Consider the following 16698-nt stretch of genomic DNA (forward strand, 5'->3'; position numbering starts at 1 on the left):
TGTAGGCATAATATTTGAAATGAACATGAAAATTTTATGTAATGTTAGTGAAAGTTATATCAGAATTTTGATTGCATTCTGTAGATCGCAGTCCATTATATGGAACTTATTTTGTAAATTGTAGGTCTCTAGTTCATATTGCCCCCAAGATCATTAGTTAAATATGTAACGGGCACATGGACGGACAGACATCCGGACACGTCCTAATCGACTTGGCTCTTAATGATAAAAAAAATGTGTTAAGGAGATGAGATAGTCATCTAATTTTCGAGTATGTACATAAATGTCTGTCTGGATCTGGAAAGCTTTCTTACGCGATGAAATTGAAAGATGTTATCAAAAAGTGCTTTGTCGTTTTAACTGCATTGAATTTAATTGCCTAGTGAGGTTATATATGGATATTTGTTGTACATTGCCAACGTATATTCCGGTTGGTACAAACAATGAGTTATCGATGCACTTGTTGTCAACATTACCCATAAGGAATAGCCGCAAAGGGTCAGCCAACGACTCAATAAGATGAAATATATGGACAGCAATAAAAATCGGTTATAATGCTTTGGGAAAACTGAAGTCGGTCGTATTCGTAGCTGCTGCTGTTGTATGGGCCTCGACGGCTTCTGCGACAACTTTCAAGTGAGTACCGCGGATGCCGACAAAGGAACAGAAAACGGGCGCCGTGCCACGATCCGAGCGGGCCAAAATGGTACACAGGTAACCCAAGCATCATTAAGAATGCCATTTGTACCAATAAATTCGAATGCGAACGCGTTCGAGCTATTGCTGCTGCTGCTGCCGTTGAGGTTCATACTGACCATGCCAAAGGAGCAATCGATACGGCTATTAAATTTAACAATTAGAATTTATCAATGAGAGCTGACGAAGGCATGGATTGAAGCACAGGCTTTAATTATGGCAGTTGCAGAGCCAGCGGGAAGTCATAACTCCTTGCGTACTTGGCTCGTTGCAGCCGGGACTCAGCTGAGACAAAGGAAAACTTTGTTTCATGTTGCAGGCGGTGACAAATTAGGTGCATTGTAACAACAGCAACTGCAACAGCCAGGCGGCCAATACGCGGAGCATTCCAACTGCGGATATCCAACATGGCAATTTCCGAAATTACATCGTGATCTGAAACTGCAAATTTCCAAAGTGCAGCAAAGTTCAGAGCAATTTTGTTGCAGCAAGCAGGCCAACAACAACAGCAAATCGGCAACAAGCGCCCGCCAACAGCAACAACAGAAACAACACATTCCTTGAGAGATCTCTGCGCCTGCGCTGCGAATTCAAATTGCTTCGTGTGCAAGAAAATTAGTCTTGCCTGGCTGCAATCCCTTTCCAAAAGGCAGGCGGCAGGCAGGCAGCAGCAACAGCAACAAAAACGAGGCAGCCAATAAGGAAGAAAAAACGAAAATAAAACAACTTTTATATAATAATAAGAGCAACTTGGCGGTATCCTCAGCGCTGCGAAAACTAATCAAGGGCTAAACTAAATCCAATCCGATTGCGACAGAAACAGAATGCGCTCCAGTAAAGCGCAGAAAACAGCCTCCGACTCCGGCTTCGACTTTGAGTTCGACTTTGGATAAGGCTAAGGCTTGAACTGAGACTGAGATGGAGGCTCCGACCGCAGCAGTGCCCGCGGTGCCCGCAGATAAGCGGCTTGAAACAGCAACAGCAACAATAACAAAAGCAACATAAGCAGCAGCAGCCATGACTGTCTGAGTCTTTGGCCAGCCCGCAGCCATGGGTATCAATGAGTTTGCCAGCCCGAAATGCTGAGCTGCGTTGCGCCATGTTGGTCAGCTGGAGCTTTAGTTGGAGTCGGACCCTCAACGGCTTGCAGTACGCGGTGTCTGGTCCCGGCAACTGTTGATGTTTTTAGGCGGTCGCACGTCGTCAGCGACAGCAACAGCAACAGCAACAGCAGCAGAACCACTACTAGCAGCAACAGCAGCAGGAGCAGCGTTCACTACTTGCGATTCGTGAAGTAATTACTATAATTACCTTCAAGGTAGATTTTCCAAAATGATGCGAGTGCGAGTGGCGGGCAGTTGTTGGCTGGGCAGCCCAGTTCTGGCCCGGCACGGAGCCAGTTTGCCAGCCTGCCCTGCCTTTTGTAATAATTTTGTTTTGCTCTGTTCTTGTTGCTGTTGCCGTGGTTGTTGTTATTATTATATGATACACCATTGCAATGGCCGTTTGGTGTGCTCAGTCCCGGCTGTCCAACTGACTGTCCGGCTGTCGTTTGTCCGTCTGTCCGTCTGTCCGTCCACTTGCATTTGGCTTGTTTGCTGCCAATTTCTTATGTTGTTACAGTTTATTCTGCTCTTTTTTGTTGATGAGTTTTGTTTAAGTTGTCGTTTTTGTTGTTGTTGTTGTTATTGCTGTTGTTGCCCCCACTTAGCTTTTTCCTTATTTTAATCGGAAATTAAAGCTAAAGGGGCTGCCAGCCACGACTTTAATTTTCGTTGCAGTTCAGCTCCGTTTGTGCCCCTCTGGTTGCCCCTTTCCGTCTAATGCCTGCAACATCTTTGCGGTCTCGGCGTAATTGTTTCGCTCATAAATCATAAATTTTCGCTTGGGTCCCATCTTTTCTTTTACATTTGACTGCAATTTTACTTGTCCAAATTTGAAAACTCAAAAAGAAGGGAATTTTCACAGACTTCAAATTAGCTATTTGGATTCCTAAAGCACTTGAGAGCTGGGGCCTGATTCCCCATGATATTGTGAACTTCTAGCAACTTTTGTTCCCGGCTATTAGTCTAAATGAGTTATAGTACAATAAGAGAACTTATAAATAATCTTAGTGAAATTTGGAATATTTACATCTCTATTATAAATTTAATTTTCGATTACAACTTTGGGCATATAACCTTAGACTGCCGATTCACAAGCCATGCCTCGAAAAAGTTTTTATGAAGAATTTAAAAATGAGTTAGAAGTCATTAAATGAATGGACATAAATGTTTTATACATCACACAGATTCCAGCTCCTAGATCTTACTTCTCGTCGTGCTACTTGATCATAAGTGAGACAATCAGTCAATAAAATCATATAGAGACTTTAACTATCCATGTCTATATATATAGACCATCAATTTAACTTATAAATAGCTAGTTGGGGTGATTAAACGAGCTATTATATTTACTTTGGATATGTGAATCATTGTTTCCTGCCGGTTCCTTCAATTTTCACAAACGATACACAGAAAAGTACCGCAAAAAGTTCGAATCAAGAAAGTTTGAGCATTTTAAGATTTCTTTTGCATTGCTGTGGACACTTTTCCCCCTTTTCCTGTTACGAACTTCGAACTAACTACACTTTAATGTAATTCATACAATTTCCATTTGTCTAAGCGTCCATTAATCATTTGCACGCTGCTGCGCACGAGCAGCCCTGGGCCATGCCCGGCTCGGGGTGACTTGACCAGCTTCCTCATTCTCACCGACCGCTGGGCGGATCACCGAATTTGAGGCTTTGTTTACGTGTGACAATCGGGCGACAAGTTGGAAATCAAAAGCATCGCCCTCGAGCAGCGATGCCAGCAACTAAAATTTATTCATTTGCCCTGACAACTTTGGGAGCAGCCTGAAAAAAATAAAAGAACTTGATGGTGGCCTTTTGTTGGCATTGCGGTGGCGAACTTATTAGACGCAGTGAAGCATGCGCTGCAAATTGGTACACCTTGACGCTTCAGTAGCTCGGGGAGAACGTGCGCCACAACGCGCTGCGAAGACAAAAGGCGGCCAAAGGGGCATCAATCCAAATGGGGCACACACTGAAATACAGAAAGTTTCTTGGCTATCTGACTGATACTTAGCGGCGATAAAGACAACGCGCTTGATTATGAAACGATTCATGGGCCTGGAATTTATTTGTTTGGTAAATTTATTTATGAGCTTGTTCGACTGCGCAGAAACAAAGAAAGACAACCCACAGTCCCGAACTCAATGCCCAACAAAATCACTCAAGTGCAAACGGAAACGGGCGCCCAGAACTTGGTCCTGCTTCTGGCTGACGTCTGTCTGCCGTCCTCTGGCCGTTGTCGGTTGTCGGCTGCCGGCTGCCGTTTGCCGGGTCCGGCAGGAAATCAGCGATTAAACAAGCAACTAACCAGCAGGCACTTCAAATCTTCGCCTGCGGCTCGCGTCCATCTCATGGAAGTGTGTAATTTTTGGTATTAATTGCTCCGACAAGCAAAACTTTCCAGCTTCCAGTTATCGCCATAATAGCAATGCTAAGCCAAGCCTTAGAAATAATTGTAGTATCGTCTTGTAATTGCTTGCGGCGACAGCCACAGCCACAGCCAGAGTCACGTGTCACGCCCACCGTCCAAGCCAATTGGCAAGACGGCTGTTTTAATAATTCTGCTTCTGGTTCCAATGCAACTGAAAGCATTTACTGACAGCCGCCTGCATTAGTTGGGCACGTATATTTGCACTTCAGATGATGGGATCAGGGTACTGTGGCAGACACATATTGCTCGTGACCTTTTGCATTTTTTGGTTTCTGCGACGGCGCTGACGACGCCCAGAAATTTATGCTCATATGGCGCCTTGGATAAGATCTTCGACTGCCTCGTGCCGCGGGCCAAGAGTAAATTTGCCTGCGCTGTTCTGCGTAGATGTGCTGAAAGTCCTGGCACAAATAACGACAGCAGCAGCAACAACAAAGAGGACATGTATTGTATGTCGCTGAAAGCATTATCAAATATTATGCATATTTTGTGAGCTCTAATATACAATTTTTTTCCCTCATGGAAATTGTTGTCGCTCCTCCGCCTTTGAGTGTCTACAAAGTTTGTTTTATCTCATGCATAAATCAGTCGGCAAAATATACAAAAATTGTAAGCGAGTATGTGCCAGTGTGGGGATTTAGATTTGGTATACATAAAATGGTGCGGGTTGAGTAAATTCGATGGGCTGTCTGATAGAGAAATTGAAATTTGCCACAACACGCACAGAACGACAGCTTTAGCGTATTACACTGTCCTGTTGGATTATAAATTTAGAAAGATTATCAAAATTTTATTTACAGCCGACTCTACCTGTTATATATCAAGCATAAAAGCATAAAATTACGTAAGAACATTCTATGCCATCTGATAATTAACTTTAAGTTATAACTTATTGTATTTCTTTAAATGGTTTGGCTAAATTTAACGTGGAGGAAATAAAATGGAAAAAACCAAAAGTCATATTGTCTTATACATCATTATATCACAATAAGCATGAAAAGCCACAACATACGTTGAATTCGTTTCTTTAGATTGTATGCTGAAAATTGAGTGGCATATGGGCCAGGGCTTGGCTCATCTTTCACGATTGCTGAGCTGCATTCTCTGTTTATCTATCTCACTCTACTATTTTGTAATGCCTTTGATTACAAAGCACTCGTCTGCCGCCTCTAATGACGCCACCCACACAAATTAAGCTAATGCGACTGTGCCTGGCCAGCTGCGACCCTAGCCTACTCGAGCCATGGCTAGCTACCAAGTTAGGAGCCAAAGGCTGCACTTGTGCCCGTGTCAGGCGAATGCAAATGCTAGAGCCTACGAGAAACGAGCCGACGCCAAAAACTAACAATCGAAGGGGACAACAGAGGCCATGGATAGGGACGGAGATGGGGACTGGGAATGGAAATGGGACAGGAACAAAAACAGCGACTGTTGACCAAGCCAAAAGAGGCTCCATCTCCGCACTACAATTCTGTTCTCTGGTGGCATTCGCTTCGTTTCATTCTTGTCGTTGTCGTTGTCGTTTGTCCCTTCATTTTGACACGATAACGCGCACGGCCGCCGCCGCTGGCCAGAACAGAGCCAACCATCTTTGGCAATGCGCTGGCGCTCGACATCTCATAAAGTACATGACAGGACATTAGAAAATAGCAGAGCACCAGCAACTGCAATAGCACCATTCGGGCCCGGGCCCAAAGTTAAACCAGCAACGCCTCCACATGCGCCTATGCAGGAGAACGAGGCCGCTGCAGCCAAAGTGCGGGTGGCGGTGCCGCAGCCGTAGCCGGGGCCGTGGCACATGCAAATTTTGCAGTGCTGCCTTGCCTTGCCGCCTTTGCCCCTCTGTGACCCAACGTTTGTCGTAAACATGAAATGGGTTTATATCGTTGCTAAAATTATTTGACATTTCTTGGACTTTGCGCATTTTTACGAGCGAGTGAGCGAGCGTCGCGTATATTTGACTGTTGACTTGTAGGACCCGTAACGCCTCTTTAGCTCCACATCATTTCCAGCTATTTTCTGCCTGCACTTCGCATGCAATATAAGCCGTCTTCCCATACTCTAATTATTGACTCTTCATGAGAGCATGGTGTGCAGCTTTGTCTTCAAATTAGAGCAAATTGATTAATTAATAACATCGATTGGATTGTTGTAGTTTGAATTATGTTTAAGATTTAATCTTACGAATGGTTAATATACTTGCAAACTTTTGTATACTTATTTGGAAAAAGTGTATTATTTGTTCGCTGTATGGAAAGTGAACTCAACTGTCGCTCTATTTTTATGTTTGTTTGTTCATTTGACTTATTGTTGGGCGCTTTGTTGTTTGTTGTGACGTCCGCGTCGGCGTTGGCGTTGGCGTCGACGTGGACATGGGCGAGAGCTCGTGGGCGTGACATGCTTCGGGTTGCTGCTGTGGCAGACGTTGACAAGAAAACGCCATTTTGTGATTGAATGTCACACAAAAGGCAACAGCAGTGGCAGCGGCAACAGTAACAGCAAAAGCAACAGCAAAAGCAAAAGCAACAGCAATGGTAATGGCAACAGGAATCAGGAATCGCATTCGGAATGCGACCGGGAATGTATGGAGTGTGACAATGTCGTCGTCTTTTGCTGGGGGTTGTCCTTTGGGAAAATTTTGCATGCATTTGGCTTATCAACATGCACACGAAAATGGCCAAAAGGGCAGCCCAAGCAGCCAATCGCAGAAGGCAGCTGCTCAGCTGCTCAGCTGCAAGAGGGCAAATGGCCAACACCAACACCAAGTTGGACATGCGCGCGCCCAATCTGGCATGCAAATGGGACGTTTGCAGTCGCCACAATCGCCCTGTTCTCCTGTTCCTCATCTCCACGCTGGAGATGGCGCAAAATGTTTGCTTGGCACGCAACATGCAAACATTTTTGAGTTAAGTTCGGCATGGAACGGGCGCTCCTAAGTGCATATGGCACACTCTACGCACTTTTGACATTTGATAGTGTTAAATGCCACACACATGCACATGGACACCCACACACACATCCACACACACACACACATACACCCACACGCATGTCAAGCGACAGTCGCTGTGCAAAACAAACCGCAATTTCTTTTTAGGCACGTCGCGGCCTCAATGTCGCCACATGCAGATATGACTGCAGAAATATTACGGCCACAAGTTGCACCGCAACAACAGTTCTAAAACTAAAAGCCGCTGGTTGGGTGTGACTGCAAGTGTGTAAGGTTGGGGTGCAAGTGTTTAGTTTCGATAGCGTCGACGATGGTTAATGACTCATGGGATGGCGTGGGCGAACAAATACAGGACTTGAAACATATCTAAATGTCACCAAAGTGTCACCGATTTTCTTCAAACTAGTTTTCAAAGACCTTTTTGTAAGTTCATTTGAGATGCATTTCAAATGGATAGAAAGTGCAGGTCATTGATAATGCGTGCGCTGTATAAGAAGTATATTCATTGTTTTGAAGTTTTTGAAGTGAAAAACATTGATTCCAACTTTTTGTTCTTTACTCGAAGGTCTTCAAGTCTATTTTCAAATATGTAAGATATAACTTAAGATAGCTGAGTATGGGTAGATTTAAATTTCCACGGCACGAAATTTGCGGAAAAGTTATATCTAATATGTAAGCCAATTATCGTATATCAATGGGAAACCTTTTTATTAAATAACACCAATTGTTTCGCTTATAATTTAACATTTTAAGTGTACTAATTTTGAAGAAAATCGAGGTATTTTAGAGTATGTAGATGTGTATGTTTATTTTTGTTTGTGTGTAAAACTTAATTCGTTGAAAAATGCGTACAGAAATAATTAAAAATTTAACAATTGTCGCATGTTGCACAAAATAATTGACAAATTTTCATATTTAATTGAAGAGCGCACAGCTGTGGCAATGGCTGCTGTCACGAGGGGCTGCCATGGCTGAAATTCATAAACAATGCAGAATGTCCGTGTGTGCGAGTGTGTGTATGTCTGTTTATGTGCCTCCACATGAAAGTCATATATTCACGCACACAGCTGCACATGAAATGACAGGCGAGCAGACGAACAGACCAGCCGACGAGCAGATAGACGGGCAGACAGTTCGACAGAGAGTCTGACTGACCATGGGCTGAGGGACTGAATGGCGGTTTAAATGTTAAAACGGGGCGTGGCAGAGCTGTGATACGCTTTGTGGCAAAAATTGCAAAATTAAGCAGAAAAAGGCGAATGTGAAAAATGCTGACGTCTGATTTGTGTCGACATCGAGCTCCACTTGCGGTTCCAGAAAGAGGGTTTTTATTATGCATTATTATTATTTGGGCTGGCCGATAATGCAACTGCAACTGCAAATGCCATTGTCACTGCAAATGAAATGCATACACACAAAATGCATATGCATAAATAAAAATTGAAAAATTATGTACATTATATTAAAAAGCCAAATAAACGACAAGCGGAAACGAAGCCATTTAAGTGGAAGTTAACATCCGTCCGACAATGGCCGCCGGTCAGCAAAATGAATAGCAAACAGGGCTTCGAGCCCAGCCCCAGCTGAAGCCCCTCCCAACCACCTCTTGGAAATAAAATAATATTGCATTATTATTTGCGTATTGTCTCTGTTAGTGCATGAGTGTGTGTGGAATATAATCGGACATTTCAGTTGTCATTTCATTGTCGTGTTTGTTGCTGTTAATGCAAAAATAAAAAGCCACCGCAAGCCCTAACCACAAGCCGCCCTGGCAACAACCACATGCGAAAGCCATGAGAGAACTGCGGGAGTCCTGCTGGAATTTGCCCAACAACTGGCCACAGTCTGCAACGGTGCTCTGCACAAATTTCATGCCACATTTACTACCGCCTGATTATACGAGAGAAGTCCGTTAGTTAGCCAGTCTATTAGAGCGGTATGCAACTAAATTTTAATAGCGCTCATGATTTCCGAAAATTGAAAATAAATTAGTTGTATATCATTTTTGGCTGGTCAAGCCTTTTTCCATTTTTTTTACTGGCCGCTTGCATAATTAAACTCTGGCGTATATCCTGCTTCCAAATTGACATTTGGAGCCGTACAATTGGCATGACCAGTCTAAATGGATAGCTTCAGAGGGTGAACATGACCATGTGGGAACGCAATTTATGCAAAAGCTCTACGGATGCTCGGGTATGGCATACCCTTTCCCGGTAAGCTCTGGCGATCAAAAATATAATTGACATAAGTCAAAAAAAAAATACACTATCATAAATCTGTCAAGCTTAGTTCTCGTCGTATAATATGCTTTAAAACTGAGATAATCAAAATGCATCTATGATTTTTCGATCTTAACTTTATAAACTGATACCCAAAAGTACTAGTAATATAAGTAGTTTATATACATTATAATAGACGATATATATTTTTTTATTATTGGACGGATATCCAGTGTAGATGCCCTGTGCGCGGTACAACTCTTCCAGAAATTGGCAACTTCTATCTGCGGAACTTTACACATTTCGTTCAATAAACGTATTTGTATGCTGCCTAATTAGCAACGCATATTTAAATAATTCCCAATTTGATAAGCAGACATTTTTAACTTGAGCTGTCAGTTAGCGTTAAAACGGCATTTTGTTTGCATGCCAATTGTGTGCCCCGCAGCCGGATGCAAGCGCCCTCCCGCCCATTCAACTCGATATATGTGTATGTGCGATAAATGCCGAGAAGTGCTAAATTATTGCCGATTCTGTGTTTAATTTGTGCAATTTTGTTGGAATTTTCGCAAATAAATGCAAAAGTCAAAGGTTGTTATTGTGGTTGTTTATTCTTTATTTTTTGCCGTTACTGGTAAACTTAATTGACTGTTGCAGTGTCTACCCCCTGTATACCTATCCCCTTTTCAGTGGACTTTTCAAATTGTCAATTAAGTTTTATTTAATGACATTTGCCAGTATCCAGCGGCACTTTTGAGGTTATGTACGCAGCGTAAAAGTATGCAATGGTAATTGTAATTGCGCCTGTCGGCCGCCATTTTGAAATGTATTTTTAGTTGCCGGCTCTTCCCTGGCGACGGTGGTTAGCGGTTAGGCGTTGGGGGTTGGAGGAGACTGACAGCAATTTATGCAATTTCAACTAATTAAAAATTAGCTCAGCGGCTCCGAAATTGCGCAAGAAATATGCCGCCACCTGGCGGGCAACTGCAGAGGCTTCTTCGGCATTGGCTTTGGCAGAAAGAGTTCAGTTTCTGTTAAATTTTAATTAAACTTGCAGCTCTGGTAATTAAAATTTCCTAGCGACTAAGAGCCTTCTGCTTCTTGCCTCTTTGGCAAACCAAACAGATGCCCATGGCCAGATCTCCCAACCCACTCATAGAAAGTGGCCCAGAAAAGCCCAATAAACAAATTCCCTGACATGTTTAACACTTTCCGCTGGGAGAGCACCACAATAACCGAGCAAAGCCGCTGAAGCTATCTGGCCTTTGTCAGCCATCTCAAAGACAAAAGGGGAAAACTTTGTGTAAATTTAATTTTGTTTGGCGATTAGTGTCGCTTCTCAGGGCGGGTTCCATTGTTGAAATTGTTATGCGACCATTAAGACATTTTATAATTCTTTATGGTGCAGCGGTAAAGTGAAATTTAACTAATGGAAATGGGCCTACAATAAAGGCATAGCGGGTGGTTGCTGAAGGATCTGAAGTGCCTAGATATTTATTTAAAATTAGCCTGGATGTTCTTTTCTCCTGATGTTTCGCATTCGCTATTATTTTCTTTATCACAAATGCATAATGCGATAATTCGCAACATCCTGAGCGGCATATCAATTTCTGGAGGGAAACGCGCCAAAAAATATACGAGTATTGTAAAGCACATTCACAACTCAATTATCGCACACACTCACACGCACACATACACACAGACAGGCAGTGGCAACCCCTTTCCGATAAGGTCTATATCGAGGGGGTTGCAGGGCGAGAGTGGCGTGATTTACGACACCCAGGCGGCGTCACCTGAGATTAAAAAAGTAAAAAGCTTGTCGAAAGTAAAAAATAAAAGGAAACTCACCCAGGAAAGGAAAGTAACTTGTGCTCGAGAAATATAAAGGCATTAAAATCACTGACAGGCAAAAGGATTGAGCCACACACCCACACACAAACACCCACACACACACACACGTACACACACTCGAAAACACATAATAACGGTTTGTACAAGTGTACAAGTGCTCCAGCTACAGCTTGGGCTTGGGCTTGGGCTTGGCTTTTGTTGTTGCCACCAAAAAGGGCAACGTCGACATCATTGGCACCATATGCTGTGTAATTTGTGTTATTGCCATATGAAGTCGCTCACACACACATAAACGGACTCTTACCCCACTTGTACATAATCGGGTGTGTGTGGTGCGCTCTTTCTTTGTAGACCTTTCCCGCAATTCCATTTTGAAATCGATATTTACTTAGTTTTGAATTTTAATTCCAATTACTGCATAAAATATTGCATTGCACTTCATTTTAATTGAATTTCCACATATTCGCAATCACACACACACAATCACACACGCTTGAGTATGTGCTTGCGCATCGTCACTTGTGCGACACGCCCATTTTGGTATTCATATAAATTACTCAACTGGCGATAATTGCGGCCCATCAATCTTGAGCACATCACACAGGAAAATTGTCAACGCAAAAAGCCGTCTGACATGAGCTACAGCCTGTTTTAAGGAAAGGGAGAGGGGCAGGGCTACAGGGAACTGGGGACCGTTCAACGTGAATAGGCTTCATTAAGGTCCGCGTTGATGGGTGGCTTACAGCTTACATACATATAATATGTATACTCACTTGACAATTGCTAATTGTCGATTGGTCAAACTTCATTATTATCCAAGGGGAGGGTAAAAATTGAAATTGTACTTCTATACGGAAATTACACTTTTCTACTATATGTAGGGCTGCATCTAAGCCTCGGTCGAGAACCAAGTTTTATTTAGAAATTCAACTTTTGATTTGCTGATTTAGAACTGATTTTCTTTAAGCTTATGTTTGGTTGCAGTCGAATGGCACATCATTAGATGTTCGTTGCTCTCCTGACAGCTTCCATATCTTACAGTGCTAGCAGCTGTCTTGCAGTAAGTCAATGCAGAAATCTTATCACGTACCCCAATGTCGTTCATCTTCGTCTCTCTTTCCTTTCCGCTAGCTCACCCACCTTCCAGCACGCACATCATTAACAAGGCAGCTCAGTTTCACTCGCAAATTACTCATTAGAAAATTTGTGCGACTGGCAGCAACAGCAGAGGCCACGACAAGCAGCAACGACAACAGCAATAGCAAGAACAAGCCGCTTCTGGTGGGTGGCAATTCATCAAAAATGCCACCAAGCTCGTCTAACAGTAAATACATGCGATACAATACTATGTAGAAACTACTCAGGCTGGTGGGCTATCCAATCGCAATCCCAATCCCAATCCCAGTTCAAATCCGAGAGGCAGCGACAACCGCAGCAACAGCAGCGGCGACTGGGGACTTTGTCGGCGTCGCAGACTGCGCCAAAAGTCAAATTTTGTAGATTGTAATAAATCAAATAGCAATTACACGAAATTAGGCATGTTTTCTCAATTTCGCACATATTCTCATGCACACACACTGGGCACATGGAGCACTTCTGTGGCATTAATTGCAGCAGCTGGGCAACGGGAAAATGTTTGGCGCGGTCCCCGTTTCAAATTGGTTGAAAGGGTTCAAAATGGCAACTTGAACTTGTCTGGCGGATGCGGTGGTTGCAATGGAGAAACAGTTCCTGATGGTGTTACCGATGAGAAAGATGATGGTGTGGGCGGCAGCATATGTGCCAGCTTTCTAATTATGTAAATTTGTTGTTGTAGTGGTTGCCGTTCTTGTTCTTGTTGTTGCTTTTTAGTTGGTTACTATTGTTGCTAACTTTGGCCAGCAATCCACGCAGCGCTCAGCTGCAACAACAAAAACAGCAACTACAACAACGACAACAGCCAGCTGCCCCTGGCCATGGCCAAGACGCCGACAACAGCGATGACAACAGGCGGTAGACAACATGCAGGAGTCTCGCCGCAGTCACAGCCGCGGACCAGATCTTTCTCCCTGTTGTGCTCAGTAAAGTGCGTGCTTTGAGCATATTTATCTTATTTCTGTAGCGTTTTGGATTTTTATTACAAATCAATTGAAGCATCATTAGCATAATTTATACAAAGCGTTCGCTTAATGAACGATCGCATGGCTGGGACCGACTGGGTAGACCTGAAGGCAATTGGCTATCCCTGGATTTTATGTCGGGCACTCTCTACGCACGCTCACGAAAAGATCTGACCAGACTACATTTTCGAACCTTATAGAGGATCAGTGAACATGTTTTGTAAGCTGAAGATTTCAAATTAAAAAAAATCAAAATCTAATGAATACGATTGCTTTTCCTAGGGTTAACGTGGTTGGCTTTAGTTATATGAACCTGGAATTTTATTAGATACCTCTGTTCAGTTGTATTTCTAGCTAATTATAATGCTCACAAAGAGAATACAGAGCACTGTGGCCTGGGCTCAGTATTGTCAATAGTCCAAACGAAGCATAATCACGATCATCAGTCAAGTTGCAAATCCGCCGCTCGAACGGCGCCCTGACAATTGGAGTTGTCTTGTCTTGGATTGGATTGTCTTGGGCCGTCTTACATTGTCGGTGCATTGGTGTTGGTCTGGGTTTTTGTATGTGGCTGGGCTGGAGACTGGCGGCTTGTCGCTTTCCTGCGCCCATATCTTGAACAGCGATCGGTCACGTAGCGCCTGCTGCATTTTGTGGCCAAATGTAGCGCCAATTGCTACGCATTTGCGAGCACCCAGGCGCCTATAACAAATGCCAATCGTGTCGTGGACGACGCCAGCGATATTTAATTGTTTCTGCGGCGGTAACTTATCGGGGAATTCCAATCGGAATTTTTAATTTCTGCAAGGCCTCAGCGCGGCCAATAGTCGCCGGAGTGGCTCCTTGTCTGATGAATGTCACCGCAGAATGCATGAGGCCCGCAGTGGCCGCTGCTGCTTTATGCAAATATGAGACAAAGGCCAAAGCGGCTTTGGGGCAGCATCTGAAAAGCATATGAAAAGTTGGCCAACTGTAATTACCGGCCCCAGCATCCCCAGCACCGGCAGTGACAACATTTTCACACCTGTTCAAACAAGTTAATTAACAGCTCGCAAAACTATATACAAAAAAAAAAAAACAATAATAAAAACAAAAAAATAATATTAAAACAAAAAGTGAAACAACGAATACCGAGAGCTGGCTCGAGCCTATGGGAAAGTTTCTAATTAAATGATTGTCATCTGTTGTGCGCGCCCGGCCAGTGGACAACACTGGGCACTGACCACCACTGAGCAGATGAGCGCCAGCAACAACAACTATATAGAAAAACAGAAACTTTTGTCATTATGCAGCCAGCGGTAAAAAAAATAGCAAGCAACATCTGAAATTATTAGCCAAGATGAGGCAGATGGCCATGGAGGCGAGTTGGTCAGCGTGTTATTTTTTGCATGAGCAACAACATAATCCCGAACAGAGTTTGAGCTGAAATGTGTTTGTATGTGTGTTCCACTAGCAATGAGGTCATCTCATCATCATCATCATCATCATTATTATCTGCAACAGCAGCAGCATACATCATCTGTAATAAAGTGCCAAAACCAAAAAAATGAACACTTGAAAAAGTCAAAATAACATATTTTATCCACAGAAACTAGCTTTGGCTCCAGTTGGGGACAAAATAGGCGCTGCAATGTGGCAAAATAACAGCTTCGCTATTTAATAAATAATAAATAATGAAAAAATTGTAAACTTTGGCATAGCATCAGCCACAGCAGCCGCTCTTAACATGCCATCTTAATTAAGAGCTAGAGAAATCTCTGCGATCAGAGCCAGTAATGAAGTTGCTTCGAGAAGCGCAGTATGCGCTGAGTTGATATCAGGTTGTAGGTTTCAGATTTTACGATTGGTATATGTATTGACAACTATCTGCAAACACTACATACATACATCAAAGGCAATTATAAAACGTTATCTAGCGTTGTGGCCACTGGCTTAAGCAGTACAAGTATTACCATCTTGATCTTTTAGCCTGGCGGTTGGTGACGACGGTGTTGGAGGCTGTCTAATTGAGCTGCTCCCATAAGTGGAAAAGACTTATAAATTTGTATTACAGAAAAAAAAACAATTATAATCGATTGTATATTTGAATACATAATTACCCAATCTGAGTAAAAAACATGAGCTTTGGCCGATCGATTCAATGGGCAAACGCTTCTTGAGTATGAAATCACTGAAATCATTTCGATTTGTACAAGACCAATACACACTTTTTACACATTTTTAAATATTAAAAAAATATCGTCTGATAAGTCTTCTGTTTGGTTTGTTATGTGATATCTGTTTGGTATGTGCAAAAGTAGCTAATGTAGCGGCTTTCGTGCACGTTTATTTACAAGCAATTGGGCGACATCGACCCGTTCTTCCTTTTTGCATTAGGTTGATTCTCTTGCACATTATTTGCACAAAATTATGTACGATTGTCTGTGTTCGAATGATCTTTAACAAGAATACAAATATGTTAGTAATCCATCGCTTATTCCAAGAACTTTTTAAGCTAAGTTCCTACCACCTTTATTTCAAATGCAACAAATCGCAATGCGTCGAGCTTTCTGCTTTCTTTTCATTAAACTAAAAGCTTGGCTTGCCAAAAAAAAAAAAACAAAAACAAAAAAAAAAACATGAGGTTGTGGAAAACTTCTGGGACAGCTGAAAATCGATGCATTTCGAATGGAGTTCAGTTCATTAAGCGGCCGTTGAATTGCAGTACGCAAAAGTGAAAATTGCCGATTGCCAGTTGCTTGAATCTCTGGGTGGGGGCGGTGGGCGTGGTGCTATCATTGCTGTTAGTTCAATATAAATGGGCAGTCTAGAGGTAGCCGAGGCTAGCAGGAGGTCTGCAAAGGGAAACCCAGAAAACAGCGAACGACAACGAAAGCAAATCAACCAAAAAAGGGTTAAAAAAGCAATAAATAAAACAAGTATCGACGGCGACAGCGAAGCTATTTTCTGGACAGGAGAGTGCTTTGGGGGGGAGTAGAAAGGGTATGCTGCAGCCCTGTGACAGGCAAATCGCCAAGCGAATACCGTGGGGGATGCTGCTCAGCTGTCTTGTGTGTGTTTTGTCACCCGACCCCCAATCTACGAACCCGTTTCCATCTCCCTCTCCCCATCAGCCACTGTTAATGTGTGTGCGCGTGGATGTGTATGTGTGTGTGTGGGGGTGTGCGGCATTTTCATTTTGTAAATTTGTTTTGCTTGTTCCATTTGGCTTCATTTCCGTTTCCTTCGCCCTGCCGTCTGCCCACAGCTCTCTCCGGTTTTAATGGGAATGGTAAAAAACAAGTTTTTTATTTGCCAAGCGTTGATGTCCCGCTCCTAATCATATGGTGTCGATAAGA

Source organism: Drosophila novamexicana, unplaced genomic scaffold, assembly GCF_003285875.2.
Source record: "Drosophila novamexicana strain 15010-1031.04,08,12 unplaced genomic scaffold, DnovRS2.1 tig00000512-arrow-arrow-pilon, whole genome shotgun sequence".
Lineage (NCBI taxonomy): Eukaryota > Metazoa > Arthropoda > Insecta > Diptera > Drosophilidae > Drosophila > Drosophila novamexicana.